Raw genomic sequence first — 15,460 nt, forward strand, 5'->3', positions numbered from 1 at the left:
CAGGATTGAGGGCTTCAGTTTCTTGCTGGCTGTCAGCTGGAGGCTGCCTCCCATTTCTTGCCAAGTGGGCCTCTCCACAGGGCAGCCCACCACACAGCAGCTTGCTTCATCAAAACCAGCAAGAGAGAGGCTGGGTAGTTCATTTGGTTTTGGTTGTAGGTTCCATCCCCAGTCAGGGCATATACAAGAATCAACAAATAAAGTGGAAAAGTGAAACAACAAATTAATCTCTCTCTCTCTCTCTCTCTCTCTCTCTCTCTCTCTCTCTCTCTCTCTCTCTCTCTCTTCTCTCTCTCTCAAAATCAATAATAAAAATTAAAAAAAAAAAAAAAGAAACCAGCAAGAGAGAGTTTCCTAGCAAGACAAATGTAATAATCTTAAATAACATCATCATGGAAATGACATCTTGTCACCTTTACAATATACTGTGTGTTAGAAGCAAGTCACAGGTCCTTTTCATACTTAAGGGGAAAGTATTACATGTGGCATGGGTACCAGGAGGCAGGGACAATTGGTGGCAATCCTAGAGTCTGTTCATCCCAAGCAAGGCCTTGGTATAAGTAAGATATTAGTACTTGGTCCACTCAAGAATCTTGGTTAAGGTTACATGCTAATTTATGAGAATGTCCAGATGCTTGCTAAAATGTGTTAATGCTCCAAACACATGATGTAAGAGGAAGTGTCTTTCACAGAAGTCCTTACATTTTGAATGGATGAGTCATAACTCATGAATCAAAAATAGTTGAACTTTCAGAGGAGGTAAGATGGCGGAGGAGTGAGGAGAGGTTGCGGTTTTAGGCTCCGGAGACCCGTCTACAGTTTGGTCTAATTGCAGACAGAACATCTCAGTGAGCAGCTGGACATTGGCGGGAGTTGAGCCAAGGCACTGCTGGATTAGAGAAAATCCACCTGGGAACAACCTGTTTAGTGAGGATAGCGGAGAAAAAGGGGACGAAACGGGATTCCTGACTGGGGCGGCTGCCCGAGCTGTGGCGGGAAGCACACAAAGGATTTTTGGCGACCACAGGCTACCCCAGAGAGGAGTCAGGCGGAGAGCGGATCTCTGCCCGCTGGCAGAGACGGGACTCGACCAAGTGGCATTGGCGCTGAAGGACAGGAGACAGCGTGCTACCGGGCAAGTGAGAACATAATTCTCCTTTATATTTTTCTCTAGTGGATGGTGGAGACGGGAGGAAAGTTTGGGTGGGGTAGGCCGTTCTGGAGGAGCCCAGGCGCAGGGGCGCGCTAATCCACTCCTCAACCCTACCATTGGGTCGCGGGGGCGCACATAGGGAAGTGCTCTCATTCACTGGCCCAGGTGCGCGGGGCCGTGAGTCCAGGCGTCCCTCGGACATTCCCCAACGGACATAAGATCAGTGCCCCAACGGGCACAGGGAGGGCCCACTGAACACGCAGAGGACTGTGCACAGACACCCCTAGACAGCTCCCGTGGGCGTAGGGCCCCAGGCCGGAAAGCAGACCACTAGCGCAGGCTCTGTTTGTGCCCACCCAGACGGGTGAGGGAACGGGGCGGCTGCAGCACGGGAACAGCGGGAGGCGGCGACCCACGGACGCTCGATTCCACTGAGCGCAAGTGTCCCTGGCCCTGCCCTAAGAGGCGAGAGACCAACTCCCGGAGCTCGGCTCAGCGGGACTGAGGGCACGGGGCAGCGTGCGAGCGTGAAAGCACCTCAGCCCGGGGTCAGTGGGAGCTCTCTGGCCGCCTGTGCGGGCAGGGTCACCTTGGCGCAAACGGGGAACCGCCGCGGCCCAGCGAAAGAAGGAGCCAATCCCGGGGAAAGCGCTCGGGCCGTCCGCGCGGGCAGGGTCACCTCGGCGCGAACGGGGAACTGCCGCGCCCCAGCGAAAGAAGGAGCCAATCCCGGGGAAAGCGCTCGGGCCGTCCGCGCGGGCAGGGTCACCTCGGCGCGAACGGGGAACTGCCGCGCCCCAGCGAAAGAAGGAGCCAATCCCGGGGAAAGCGCTCGGGCCGCCCGCGCCGACAGAGACACCTTGGCACGAACGGGGAACCACCGCGGCCCGGCAGCAGTGGGTTCCAACCGCGGGGCAAACTCTCGGGCCGTCAGAGCGCGCAGGGGCTTACGCGCAAGGGCACCTCAACTGGCTACAGCGGGCAGCAAGGTAGCGCGCCGCGCCGGCAATCGCGGGCACGCACCATAGCGGCAACCGGGTGCGCACACCAGTCTGGCAAAAGAACAAGAACCTCTGACCTGCCACACTAGACCAGCTGCGGACCCAGAAAAAGAAGGCAACACACCAAGGCTAAAACGGAGTAAAAACATCGTTTTTTTTTTCTCCAAATTTTTTCTCCCAAATTTTTTCTCCCTTGTTCTTTCTTTCTTCTTAATAATTTCTTTTCTTTCCTTCTTTCTTTATTCTTTTCCTGGGGTTTTTTTTGGGGGGGGTTTTGGGGGGTATATATATATATATATTTTTTTTTTTTTGGTTCAATTTTTTTTTCTCTCTCTTTTTTCTTTCTTCTGTATTCTTTCTTTTCTATCTTTCTTTGTTCCTTTCTTGCTAACCTTTTGGGGTTTTTTAGGGGGGTTGTGGTAAATTTTTTATTTTCTTCTCTTTCTCTCTTTCTTCTTTTCTTTCTCCTATTTTCTTGGGGATTTTTTGGGGGAGTGTTTTTCCTCCACCTCTTCCAATAATAACAAACTTTATCTCTAACGTGTTGCATATAACCTCTCCTTCTCATCCTTTCTCTTTAATAGTGGTTTATTCGTTTGTGTGTCTAGCTTAGCCCCCCTATTACTTTAAATAATACAATATAATTACTATATAAACCCAAATACAATACAATCCCACTTTCTTACTATACTAAGTATTTTTCTATCCTTTTCTTCTATTTTTCTTAACATACAATGTAAATATTACTAACTGGCTTGCACAGTCTCAACTATTATTAATCTATCAACCCCTCTATCAAAAATTATATTTTTCCTCCCCCAAAACAACTCGTATCTATTCTTCTTATAGTATAAAAGCTCAAATCTCTTTACATTTATATTAATACGGGCTAGTTGGCTAACGATAGCAGGATAGAGTGGGGGATACTTTCTGAGGGTGTGGGTCTCCTGCCTGGGCTGTGTGTTTATGTCTTTAACAGCATATCCACAAAAGAACTCAAGACAAAGCAGACAGAGTGACTCTCAACCAAGTAGCCAGAAGGAAGATCCTATCAAAGAACATCTGAAATATAACCGAACAGCATAAACAAACGACATAAAGGGTAACTTAAGACCATCAGGCTCAGGATATCAAAGAGACTGCACCACTGAAACTCCCAGACCTTCGATAAAGAATATTACACCACAAAGGAGGGAAGTCAAAGCAGACTACCCCCCCAATAAATAAATAGATAAATAAATAAATAAATAAATAAAAACAAAAAGAATCCAACATGGTAAGACGCAAAAATAACCCCTCAATGAAAAGAAAAGAGGAATCCTCAGAAAGAGAGATAGACGAAATAGACATAGCCCAAATGTCAGACATGGAATTCAAAACAATGGTGGTAAAGAAGCTCAATATACTCGACATCCTTAAAATCAACTATGACAACCTTCAAGGAAGTTACCAGCAGCTCCAAGAAAATTACAGGGAACTGGCAGAGAACTACACCAGCATAAAAAAAGACATAGAAATCGTTAACAAGAACCAGGAAGAACTTAAGAATACAATCTCTGAACTGAAAAACACAGTAGAATCAGTCAAAAGCAGACTAAACGAAGCAGAAGATCGGATTAGTGAGTTAGAAGATAATGTAGAGAAAAACTCCCAGACAATACAGCAAAATGAAAAACGATTGAAAAAATATGAACAAGATGTAAGGGAATTACAGGATAGCATTAGGAAAAATAATTTAAGGATCATCGGAATACGAGAGGAAGAAGAAAAGGAACATGGAATTGAAAATCTGATAGGAGAAATAGTGACAGAAAATTTTCCGAACCTGATGAGAGGAAAAGCTATGCAAGTCCAAGAAGCACTGAGAGTTCCAATCAAGAGGAACCCCCAAAAACCCACTCCAAGGCACATCATAGTTAAAATGGCAACATTCCAAGACAAAGAGAGAATCCTAAAAGCAGCAAGAGAAAAGCAGCAAATAACATACAAGGGAGCTCCGATAAGGCTATCAACTGATTTCTCAACAGAAACATTACAAGCCAGAAGGGAATGGTCAAAAATATTTCAAGCAATGAAAAACAAAGGCCTACAACCAAGAATACTCTACCCAGCAAGGCTCTCATTCAAAATAGAAGGTGAAATAAGGAGTTTCTCAGACAAAGGAAGACTGAAAGAATACATCTCCACCAAACCAGCATTGCAAGAGATGCTAAAGGGACTGTTCTAGGAAAAAACAAGAGAGGAGAGGAACAGAGGTACAAAGGGAAATGAATAAATACACGTCAATAATAACCTTAAATGTAAATGGATTAAATGCTCCAATTAAAAGACATAGGGTAACGGAATGGATAAGAAAACAGGACCCACATATTTGCTGTCTACAAGAAACACACCTCAAAACAAAAGATTTACACAGACTGAAAGTAAAGGGATATAAAAAAATATTCCAAGCAAACGGACCGGAAAAAAAAGCCGGGGTAGCAGTTCTCATATCAGACAAAATGGATTTCAAAGCAAGGACAATAAAAAGAGACAAAGAAGGACATTTCATAATACTTAAAGGAACAATCCATCAAGAAGATATGACTTTGATAAACATATATGCACCCAACATAGGAGCACCCAAATACATAAAGCAAATACTAGAAGACCACAAAAAGGATATCAACAACAACACACTCATAGTAGGGGACTTCAACACTCCATTATCAACAATAGACAGATCATCAAAGCAAAGAAACACCAAGGATATACAGGCATTGAACAACACACTAAACCACATGGATCTAACTGATATATATAGAACTTTTCACCCCAAAGAAGCAAAATATACATTCTTTTCAAGTGCACATGGGACATTTTCAAAGATAGACCACATGATAGGTCACAAAACAAGCCTCAACAAATTCAAGAAAATTGAAATCATATCAAGCATCTTTTCAGATCACAATGCCTTGAAACTAGAAATCAACCTCAGAGGAAAAAATCAAAGACACCCAAACTCATGGAGATTGAATAACATGCTATTAAATAATGAATGGGCTAACAATGACATCAAAGAAGCAATCAAGAAATTTCTAGAAACTAATGATAATGAGCACACAACAACCCAAAACCTGTGGGACACAGCAAAAGCAGTCCTGAGAGGGAAGTTTATAGCAATACAGGCATATCTGAAAAGGCTAGAAGAATCTCAAATAAAAAACCTAACCACAATGCTACAAGAACTAGAACAACAACAACAAACAAAGCCTAGGGCAAGAAGAAGGAATGAAATCATCAAGATCAGAGCAGAACTAAATGACATAGAGACTAAACAAACAATCCAAAAGATCAACGAAACTAGGAGCTGGTTCTTCGAAAAAATCAACAAAATCGACAAGCCTCTAGCCAGTCTAATCAAGAAAAAAAGAGAGAAGACACAAATAAACAAAATCAGAAATGAAAGAGGAGAAATCACGACTGATACCTCAGAAATACAAATGATAGTTAGAAATTACTTCAGACAACTGTATGACAAGAAATTTGACAATCTAGAAGAAATGGACAAATTTCTAGAAACATACAACCTTCCAAAACTGAATCAAGAAGAAGTGGAAAGTCTCAACAGACCAATAACAAAGAAGGAAATTGAAACAGTAATCCAAAATCTCCCGGCACACAAAAGCCCTGGACCGGATGGCTTCACAGGCGAATTCTACAAAACATTCAGGGAAGAACTAACTCCTATCCTCCTCAAACTGTTCCAAAAAATCCAAGAAGAAGGGAAAATCCCAAACTCTTTCTATGAAGCCAGTATTATCCTAATCCCCAAACCAGGTCAAGACACAACAAAGAAAGAAAACTACAGGCCAATATCACTGATGAACATCGATGCTAAAATCCTCAATAAAATATTGGCAAACAGGATCCAGCAACACATCAAAAAGATCATACATCATGATCAAGTGGGCTTCATTCCAGGGATGCAAGGATGGTTTAATATTCGCAAATCAATAAATATAATACATCACCTAAACAGAATGAAAGACAAAAATCACATGATCATATCAATAGATGCAGAAAAAGCATTTGATAAAGTTCAACACCCATTTATGATGAAAACACTCAGCAAAATGGGAATAAAGGGAGCATATCTTAACATAATTAAGGCTATATATGAGAAGCCTGAGGCCAACATCATACTCAATGGACAAAAACTGAAAGCATTCCCCCTGAACTCAGGAACGAGACAAGGTTGTCCACTCTCTCCACTCCTTTTCAACATAGTGTTGGAAGTCCTAGCCACAGCAATCAGACAAGAAAAAGAAATAAAAGGAATCCAAATTGGGAAAGAGGAAGTGAAACTTTCATTATATGCAGATGATATGATAGTATACCTAGAAAATCCTATAAACTCCACTAAAAGACTACTCAATATAATAAGTGAATTTGGCAAAATCGCAGGGTACAAAATAAATATACAGAAATCCAAGGCATTTCTGTACACCAACAATAAAATAGCAGAGACAGAGACAAAAAAGAAAATACCATTTACTATAGCAACAAGAAAAATAAAGTACCTAGGAGTAAACTTAACCAAAGAGATAAAAGACCTGTACTCTGAAAATTACATAACATTGAAGAAAGAAATTAAGGAAGAAACAAATAAATGGAAGCAAATACCATGTTCTTGGATGGGAAGAATCAACATCATCAAAATGGCCATACTACCCAAAGCAATTTACAAATTCAATGCAATCCCTATTAAAATACCAATGACATATTTCACAGACCTAGAACAAATACTCCATAAATTCATATGGAACCAAAAAAGACCCCGAATAGCAAAAGCAATCTTGAGACAGAAGAACACAGCAGGAGGAATCACAACACCAGATATCAAACAATACTACAAAGCCACTGTAATCAAAACAGTATGGTACTGGCATAAGAACAGACATATAGATCAGTGGAACAGAATAGAGAGTCCAGAAATAAACCCAGGCCTCTATGGTCAACTAATCTTTGATAAAGGAGGAAGGAACATAAAATGGAGTGAGAAGAGCCTCTTTAACAAATGGTGCTGGGAGAACTGGATAGGGACCTGCAAAAAAATGAAACTAGACCACCAACTTACACCACACACGAGAATAAACTCAAGATGGATCAAAGACTTAAATGTAAGCCGTGACACCATAAAAGTCCTAGAGGAAAACATAGGCAAGAAAATATCAGATATCTCACGTAACAATCTCTTCACGGATACATCTCCTAAAGCAAGAGAAATAAAGGAAAAAATAAATAAATGGGATTACATCAAACTGAAGAGTTTCTGCTCAGCAAAAGAAAACAACAGCAAATTGAAAAGGAAACCAACCATATGGGAAAACATATTTGCCAATGACATCACAGACAGGGGACTGATATCCAAAATATATAAAGAGCTGATACGACTCAACATCAAGAAAACAAACAACCCAATTAAAAAATGGGCAAGGGACCTGAACAAACACTTCTCCGAAGAGGACATACAGAAGGTCCATAGACACATGAAAAAATGCTCAACATCATTAGCCATCAGGGAGATGCAAATAAAAACCACAATGAGATACCACCTTACACCAGTCAGAATGGCCATCATCAACAAATCAACAAGCAACAAGTGCTGGCGAGGTTGTGGAGAAACGGGAACCCTACTGCACTGTTGGTGGGAATGCAGACTGGTGCAACCACTATGGAGAACAGTATGGAATTACCTCAAAAGATTAAAAATGGAACTGCCTTTTGAACCAGCGACTCCACTACTAGGATTATACCCGAAGAATCTTGAAACACCAATTCAAAAGAACTTATGCACCCCTATGTTCATAGCAGCACTGTTTACAATAGCTAAGTGCTGGAAACAACCTAAGTGCCCATCTGTAGATGAGTGGATCAAAAAACTGTGGTACATTTACACAATGGAATACTATGTAGCAGAAAGAAAGAAGGAACTCCTACCATTTGCAACAACATGGATGGAACTAGAGAGAATTATGCTTAGTGAAATAAGCCAGGCAAAGAAAGAAAAATACCATATGATATCACCTAATACAGGAAACTAAAGAACAACACAGACAAAGGAACTAAATAGAACAAAAAGCAGAGTAGCAGTCAATAGGGGGGAGGGGAGAGGGAGAGAAGGGGGATAAGTAAGGGAAGGGTTTAATTAAAGAGCCTGTATGAAGGACTCATGGACATGGACAGCGGGGAGGGATATGATTGCGGGAGAGGGGGTGGGCTGGGTGGGGGAGAGAAATTGGGGGAAAAGGGGACAACTGTAATTGAAAAACCAAAAAAAAAAAAAAAAAAAAAAATTAAATTGACAAATTGAAAAAGAAAAAAAAAAAAAAAAAAAAAATAGTTGAACTTTCAAGTCACCAGACAGTAGATTTGTTAGGTCAAATGCCCACCTAGAAGTTCTTTAAAATGGTGATTGAAATGTGAACATTGAAGATATGCAACATCTCTTTGCTACTTTAGGAATTTACAGCAACAACCACAAAAAGTCTCATGTGATCTTTGGCATGCTCAGTTGATTTTGTCCATTTGAATAGCCATCCAAAAACACAGATCATGCTCACAGAGCATGCACACAGGTAGACAAATGCATGAAAACCATTAACAATGGGTGAGGTATTAGTTAGCTATTGTTGCAACAATGCTTCATAACAAACAATTCTAATAGTTTAATGACTCACCAAAGCATTTATTTTTCTTGCAAGTTGGCTGTGGTTCACATGATCTAGCTTGGGTTTGGCTAGGCCAAACTGAGCAAGACTGGACTCCAGGCTTTGGACTCAGTTCAGGTCTGTTCCACATGCCTTCTTCATTCTTGGACCAGCAGCTACATCGGGGATGTTCGTGTCCTGTTCACAACAGATGACAGAAGGATAAGAGGAACAAGTAGAAACATTCAATAACCCTTAAGGCTTTGCCTCAGAACTGGCACACAATCAGTTCTGCCCACATTCTATTGGCTAAAGCAAGTCATACGGCCAAGTCCAATATCAGTATGGTATGAAGATATACTCTGTTTACTGTAGAGGAAGGCAATGCAAAACCCCATGATAAAGGACATGGCAAATAATTCAAATACAAGTAGAGAGTAAAAAATGGGCAATAATGGGTGAAGCACAAGGCAGCTAACCTTGGAAGTCAATCAAGGTGTTTGTGACATTATAACGAGCTCCCTGACTGCTACTTTAAAAGAACAAGCCACACCATGATGTAACTAATAACTCAGTCCATCCACTGGTATCATACTGTGCTCCCCTGACATGCAATCCTCTATAAAGTACAAAATCTACATTATGGTGCTATAACAGAAGTAAAAATTTTACAAGCACAGTGTCTTAAAAATTATAGTTCCCATTGCAAATAAAACTTATTTTTTTGTGTGCCCATATACTATAAAGACAAGTCCTAACTATGAACAGTAATGGGAAATCATGCATATTCAGGGATAAGGGTTATGAAAGAGTTATGGGTTCAGTTTGGGAATTTTATTTTATGGACGGAGCCTCTAGTAATGTATGGCATAATACAAGTGAATGTTTAATAGGTGACTGAATAAAGGCTGCTGTGTTGTAATCCAAATAAAAAGAAACACATTTTCTTAGATGTATTATGGATAGTGTCAATATTTTACTCCTGTCTTTCTTTTTTGTTTCAAATTTTAGTAGTTTTCTTTAACTCATGGTTCTTTGTTAGTGTCTATTTCCTCAAAAATGAGTCAGCTTCATGAGCCTGGAAAACGGACATACTACGATTGTGTTTACTTTTAAATTCACAAACCCTCCACAGATCATCTGTTTTCAACTATTGTTTACCTGGGCAGTTAAAATGAATAAATATGGAGTAATTTTCATCTTTCCATTTAACTTGGCTTGTCTGAAGGACATTAGATGTTATATTGTGTTTAATTACTTAAACATTACGGTTAATTTAAATTACACATAGAAACACCAGAGGTTGAAACACTCGTCGTCGTCGGCAGCCGTCCGTCTCGAGAGACGATGGTGTAGCTTCTTAAGAGTCTATCTGCACCACCGAGAATGGTTGTGCAGTCCGACTCGGGAGTGACACGGTATCTGTCTCCTCCCGTGTTGAATCGACCTCTTACGATGACGCTGGAGTGTCCTCTCCAGCGAAGCTGAAGCTACAGAGCCCGGGCAGGGTGATATGGAGGGTCTGCTGTTGCCCATGCAGCAGACCCCCCCTCTCTTCGCAGCTGAAGGGTCCAAGGGAAAGACGGAGTCAATACAGCTTGGCTTCAGGTGCGCCGCAGGAGTTGCCGGTGTTGACTACAACGTCAAACCGCCTTAGGGACTCCGGCTCCGGATTTTCTGTCGGGGTTTACTCACTTAGCCTTTCCCCTGAAGAGGTATGCCGCAAGGCAGCGGAGGTTTTTTGGAGTCAGAGTTTTCCTTCTCTGATGTGCCCTGACTGGAAGATCGAACCAGCGACACTTAGCTCGCAGGCCGACGCTCAATCCACTGAGCCAAACCAGCCAGGGTAGGTTGAAACACTATATTATCAAATATACATAAAGAACATAAGGCTATTTCTTCAAATATAATGCTATGCCTTCCAAATTCTGTAGTGTCATAGTAAGTGTCACATATGTAGCCAACTCCTGATATCCAATTATCAATTCATTTATGTATGCCTTAAGACATGAACAGATGCATTCCTGAAAAGCTGGAGTAGAGCTAAATTCCATATACCAGACTATTCTCTCATTTAACTTCCATATCTTAAGTTAATATTGAAGGTATATTCCTTGGGCAAAAGCCTTTAAAAGCATGCCTACAATTTGGATTCACAAAGGGACTGTGTAGAGATTCTGATAGGCTGCTTTACAATTTCCTGTTAAAATGCCCATAAAGACACAGAAAAGGACAAAGACTGGCAATGGTACTATGGACTCAAAATGAGAAAGAAACAGTTGCCAAGGTCCAGGTGGGATTTCAGCTAACTGGTTTATTGATGATGATGAACTGAAATGTACTTTCTGTAAGCTCCTTCCTCTAAAACAGAATGTGACAGATAATGTCAAAAGCCAGTGAAAAAATTGCCACCCCCCTCACTGTCTGCATTTAACTCCAGCATACAGTTAAAAAACCAAAACTAAGTTTATATGCTCAACATTAACAAGCACCAACCGAGCCAGTGAAAGCTGAAGCCCCATCATGTACCATCTCTTTCCACCCCCTGGCCTCGGTAGTATCCATCTCTCCATGTATTCAGAGACAACTCCCACAGAAAGAGTGAGCATGTGTGAACAGAGCCGACTCCATCATGAAGCAAATCTGCCAGCTTCATTTGCCAGGGATCGAGCCAAGACCTTTTGACCTCCTCCCCTTCTTCTGGGTGGACTTTGGAATGGGTGCAGAGGTTTGGGACAAGTCACAGAGTTTCTATTACTCCATCCTCTGGGACAAGAAGCTCCAAATGTTAACTATCTCTTAGCCCATCATAGCACCTGCTGATATCTGCCTGGCCTTTCAGGATCCCCCTAACTACCCATACATTCTTCTTAGAACACATAGATCCATGGCTGAGGGGAAATTAAAGAGGGTGGTTGAGGACAGGAAGGTGGTGGAGACTACTTGCGACCAATAGTTCTAAAATTCTTTTAATAGCATATACCAAATATAGTTTAAATAATATAATTTTAAGGCTGATTTAACATATGTGTATATAAAAGGCCTGTCCAGAAAGTAGCTACCCATGTACTATGAAAAATAGAGACATTTACCGAAGAAGATACAAGATACAAGAAACATTGTACATGAGACAATGGCGCCTCAGTTCCCTTCAAAGTAGGCACTTTGGGACCTCTCACAGTTCTCCCAGTTGCCATCAGTTGTCCCATAATATTTTCCTGAATCTCTGATGGCCTGAAATCTCTTCCCTTTCAAAGGTGATTTTAGTTTTGGGAAAAGCCAGAAGTCACAGGGCACCAAATCTGGACTGAAGAGGGGCTAAACTGCCTGGGTGATTTGATGTTTCAACTAAAACCTCTGTACGAGACTGACACATGAGTGGGGGTATTGACATGATGAAGTTTGCTAATGACCAGTTGCCCCATAGCTGCAGCCCTCTGAATCATCCGACTAGTTTCCTTGGAGGAGTGTTCAAGCTTAATGCAAAATTTCATGCAGATTCATTGCTCAGTCATTTTGAATGTGACAGCCACACAGTACACATGCTCACTCAGTGGCACCTACCACCCCCACTGACTGGTACAGTGAAGTTGTCATTGTTCACACATGTGCATTCCAGTCCAGTCTCCTTGGCTGCCAGGTCACATGGATGTCACTGTTCTCATTATATTAACAATGGTTGGACTTTTTCTGGCCAGACCTCATACATAGAATTCCATAAGGATAAGTTTTGTTTTTTGAAAATAATGTTCTATGTAACATTTTTCCTTCTTATAAAAAGAAGATGTAATTAACTGACTCTGATAATTGTCATTTGAGTTATACATATATATATTTGTGAATTTTTGTATAAATATACTATACTTCATTACAAAAGAACCCCCCAAAACAAAGGAAAACAATTCAAACAGAAAACTGAAAAGACAGAAGTATGGAATTGATAAAGCTAAAAACAGAGATTACAAAATAAAACAACAGATTGAAGAATTGATAAATTGATAAGGCACTTCTTTGAAAAAAAAGACAATATAAAGAAATATTAGTTTTTAAAAAGTGGATATAAAAGCAAATAAGATAAAAATTTTATTGGAAAATTATTCAAACAATTTTATGAAATTAATGTAGCTTTGATACCAAAATCTAAAAAAGTAACACACAATTTTACTTATCTATAAGATCAAAAATCACAACTGATATAATTGTGATTAAAATAAATAAAAGTAATCAGTTATATTAAAATAACCATTTGCTATGATTTAGTTGTATTTCGGTTTATAATGAAAGGTTGCTCTAAATTAAGAAATTATATATACATAGCATCAAATCATTAGGACAAACCGAAAAACTCATTATCATCTTAGTAGAGGCTATAAAAGTTCTTTAATAAACATTCATTCTTGATAGAAACTCCTAATGAACCAAGAATAAAATTATATGTCCTTAATAACTATCTTAAACAACAGCCTAAATAATCCTTTTTTCTTAATTATATTTTATTGATTATATTGTTACAATAGTTCCAATTTTTTCCCCTTTGCTCCCTTCCGCCCAGCACACGCCCTAGCAATCCCACCCCCCAGTCCATGCCCATCGGTTGTACATACAAGCTCTCCCACTTCACCCTTTCATATATTCTTCTTTTTAAAAATAATTAATTAATTAGTTAATTAATTAATTATTTTAACAATAAAAAATAACAATCCCTCCCTCTTGATAATAAAATAGTACAGCTCTGTTTCCCAAAATGTTATTGAATATTTTGGGGGCAATTGACTAAATTTGTGGTCGTTTGTGGGGTTGAGGTTGGGGCTAGGAAGAATTAAGTTTGATTGTCTTCTCACAGGACAGCAAGATAACTTTTGGAGAGTTAAAAATTAAAAATAAAAATTGAAACATCAAAAGTCCATAGTTTACATTATGGTTAAATCTTGCTGTTGTACATTATATGGGTTTGGACAAATGTATCCATTGTTATGATATCATACAGAGTATTTTTACTCCTCTAAAAATCCTCTGTGACCCCCCCCTATTTATCCTTCTCTTCACCACCCTCCCAGCCCTGGAAACCACGAGTATTTTTACTATCTCCATAGTTTTGCCTTTTAAGAAGAAATACAAAAGGTCTTTACACTTATGAAAAATGCAAATTAAAGAGAAACACAAATACTAATAGTATTTTGGTCTTACAAATAAGCAACAACTAATAAAAGATAATACTCTAGAATTATTGGACCCAAAGGTATGAATTCCTATTAATCTCTTACTGCATAATGTCAAACTGGTTGCAGGTTTCCAGTAATTTGGCAATGTGTAGTAAGGGATTGATATAAATTCATACCTTTGTACCCAACAATTCCAGTTATCTATCCAAAAGAAATAAATCAATAATGTATATAATGATTTTGTAGAAAGATGCTTACCAGAAGGTTATGACAGACAAAGCATTGGAAATAACTTAAACTTTAAACAACAGGGAAATAGTTACACTCTATCTATGGAACGGAATATTATATAAAAATTTAAAACAAGAAAACACTAAAAATATAGTGTGGTATTATAAATGTAAAGGAAATACAAAATTATATGCAGTGTGATCCAAACTGGTTTTAAAAAATTGTATATAGCTATATATATATTACATAGCATTTATATAAATTGATATAATATAGAAGAAAAAATAAGAGAAAAGCACTAAAATCTTTACAATGACTCTGGGGTGATAGCTTACAGACAATTTCTTTTTTATTCTTTTTGTAGTTTCCAAATTTTCTACAGTAAGCACATATTATTTTTATAACCAGGTATTATTTTTATAACCAGAAAAAGAAGAGATTTTAAAATGAGCTCTTCTCTCTACAAACAGAGCATTCCACCCTCAAGTTACTACTGTGTGACAAGTTACAATCTGAGGTTTGCACTTTCTTTCATCCTTGATGATGGTTGATAGTGCTTTCTTTCATTTTAGGATTACTCCGGACTCCCAATTCCACGTTCTTCCTGGCTGCTCTCTGGGGTGAACCCCTTTGCAATTCATTTTTAAAAGATTAAAACAGCAACATTATTTACAATGACCAAAAGGTGAAAGCAACCTAAATAAATAGATAAGTAAAATGTGGTCTATACATACAATGGAGTATTATTCAACCTTAAAAAGGAAGGAAATTCTGACACATGCTACAGCATAGATGAGCCTGGAGGCTATTATGCTAAATGAAATAAGCCAGTCACAAAAAGACAAATACTATATGATCCCACTTATATGAGGTACCTAAAGTAGTTAAGTTCATAAAGACGGAAAGTGCAATGGTGGTTGCCAGAGGCTGGGGGAGGGGAAACGAGGGGTTCTTGTTAAATGGATATAGAATTTCAGTTTTGCAAGATGAGAGGGTTCTGGAGATTGGTTGTATAACCATGTAAATGTACTTCACACTGCTGAACTGTATCCTTATAAAAATAAGATGGTAAATTTTATATAAAGTATATTTTACCACAAAAAATATTAAAACAGAGAGAGAAAGAGGACATCAGGAATGACTAGAAAGCTCTGTCTAGCACAGGCAAGGAGCATTGCACCACCAGCAGAACCTTAGAACTGGGCCCCTGGGGCCTCACCT

The sequence above is a fragment of the Furipterus horrens genome, unplaced genomic scaffold (assembly GCF_987537825.1).
Source record: "Furipterus horrens unplaced genomic scaffold, mFurHor1.1.pri manual_scaffold_7, whole genome shotgun sequence".
NCBI lineage: Eukaryota > Metazoa > Chordata > Mammalia > Chiroptera > Furipteridae > Furipterus > Furipterus horrens.